Below are 2438 nucleotides of genomic sequence, written 5' to 3'. Positions count from 1 at the left end.
GGGAAAATCAATGAAACAAAAAAAATTGTTCTTTGAAAAGATCAACAAAACTTGAGAAATCTTTGGCTAAACTGACCAAAACAAAAGAGAGAAGATACACATCACCAAAATCAGGAATACAAGAGGGGACATCAGCAATGAACGTACAGACATTAAGAGGATTATAAAGAAATATTGTAAACAAATAATCCAATAAATTAGAAGACTTAGATGAAATGGACAAATTCCCAGAAAGACAGAAATTACCAACACAGACTTTAAAAGAAACAGAAAATCTGAATAGATCTATAACAACTAAAGAAATTGAATATATAATTAAAAATTTCTCATAAAGAAAACCCAGATGTGGGTGGTTTCCCTGGTAATTCAATCAGACATTTAAAGAAGAAATAGTGCCAATATTCCAAAATTGTTCATTATTAAACGTCCCCTGCTATTATTGTATTGCAATCTATCTGCCCCTTTAGATCTATTAAAGTTTGCTTTATATATTTGGGTGCTCCAGTGTTGAATGCATGTAAATTTACAATTGTTATGTCTTCTTGCTGAATTGACCCCCTTATCATTATAAATTGACCTACTTTGTCTCTTTTTATATTCTATGACTTGAAGTCTATTTTATCTGATATAAGTATAGATAATCCTGCTCTTTTTGGTTTCGATTTGCATGGAATATCTTTTTCCATCTCTTTACTTTACGTCCACGTATGTCTTTATAGATGAAGTGAGTTTCTTATATGCAGTATATAGTTGAGTCTTGTTTTTTATCCAACTGCTTCAAAACATTGTTCTGGGCAAATACATTTTAAGTAAGACCTCAAAAGCATAGGCAAAAATGCAAAAATAAACAAATGAGATTATGTCAAGATAAAATAATAGGTTGGTGCCAAAGTAATTGTGGTTTTTGCCATTAATGGCAAACAACTCAATAGCAAAATAACAAATAATCAAATTTAAATATGACTAAAAGATATGAGTAGACAGTTCTCAAAATATACAAATGGCCATTGGGTATATTAAGAATACTCAACATCACTAATCATCAGGGAAATGCAAGTCAAAACTACAATAACATGGATTCAGCGCGATGCCCAAATCCAAGCGCGACAAGAAAGTCTCCTTAACCAAAACTGCCAATAAAGGCTTGGAATTGAAACAAAACCTGATGGAAGAGCTTCGGAAATGTGTGGACACCTACAAGTACCTTTTCATCTTCTCTGTGGCCAACATGAGGAACAGCAAGCTGAAGGACATCCAGAACGCCTGGAAGCACAGCCGGATGTTCTTCGGCAAAAACAAGGCGATGATGGTGGCCTTCGGTCGGAGCTCATCTGGTGAGTACAAAGACAACCTGTACCAGGTCAGCAAAAGGTTGAGGGGTGAGATGGGTTTCCTGTTCACCAACCGCACAAAGGAGGAGGTGAATGAGTGGTTCACAAAATACACAGAAATGGACAACACCCGAGCTGGTAACAAAGCAGCTTTCACTGTGAGCCTGGACCCAGGGCCTCTGGAGCAGTTCCCCCACTCCATGCAGTCACAGCTCAGGCAGCTGGGCCTGCCCACCACCCTCAAGAGAGGTGTGGTGACTCTGCTATCTGACTACGAGGTATGCAAGGAGGGCGACGTGCTGACCCCAGAGCAGGCTCGCGTCCTGAAGCTTTTTGGGTACGAGATGGCTGAATTCAAGGTGACCATCAAACACATGTGGGATTCACAGTTGGGAAGGTTCCAGCACATGGGAGACGACTTGCCAGAGAGCGCATCCGAGTCCGCAGAAAAGTCAGACTCAGAAGACGATGACTGAAAGGGACTCAGGACTGAAGGTCTCCTGAAACCTTCTGGGTCTCACTGGACCATGCAGGACTGCTGCCGCCCCTCTGGAGAGAGCAGCTTTTTATTTGTCTGTAGACAGGGAAAGTGATGGGCACTGACTTCCTCTAAAGAATAAAACTCTGGGCCTGGTGCGGTGGCTCACACCAGTAAAAAAAAAAAAAAAAAAAAAGAAAGAAAGAAAAAAACCCTACAATAATGTAATATCTCACCCCAATTAAAATGGCTTTTATTAAAAAAACGAAAAATGGGTGCAGCACACCAACATGGCACAAGTATACATATGTAACAAACCTGCACGTTATGCACATGTACCCTAGAACTTAAAGTATAATAAAAAAAAACAAAAACAAAAAACAAAAACGAAAAATAACAGATACTGGTGAGGACGTAGAGAAAAGGAACCCTCATAACCCGTTGGTGGGAACATAAATTAGTACAGCCACTATGGAATGCATACCCCCCCCCCCAAAAAAGGAAATCAGTATATTGAAGAGATATCTGTACTCCCATGTTTATTGCAGCACTGCTTACGAAAGCCAAGATATGGAATCAACCTAAGTGTCCATCAACAGAAGAATGAAAAAAGAAAATGTGGTATATAT

The 2438-nt window shown here is 39.2% G+C and overlaps 1 pseudogene; it reads left to right on the top strand.

The window, feature by feature from the left end:
• Positions 1-1077: 1077 nt before the first annotated feature.
• LOC105496937 (mRNA turnover protein 4 homolog pseudogene) lies at positions 1078-1808 on the top strand (annotated as a pseudogene).
• Positions 1809-2438: the final 630 nt, after the last annotated feature.

This window comes from Macaca nemestrina, chromosome X (genome assembly GCF_043159975.1).
Source record: "Macaca nemestrina isolate mMacNem1 chromosome X, mMacNem.hap1, whole genome shotgun sequence".
Lineage (NCBI taxonomy): Eukaryota > Metazoa > Chordata > Mammalia > Primates > Cercopithecidae > Macaca > Macaca nemestrina.
This window is presented reverse-complemented; position numbering and strand designations above follow the sequence as displayed.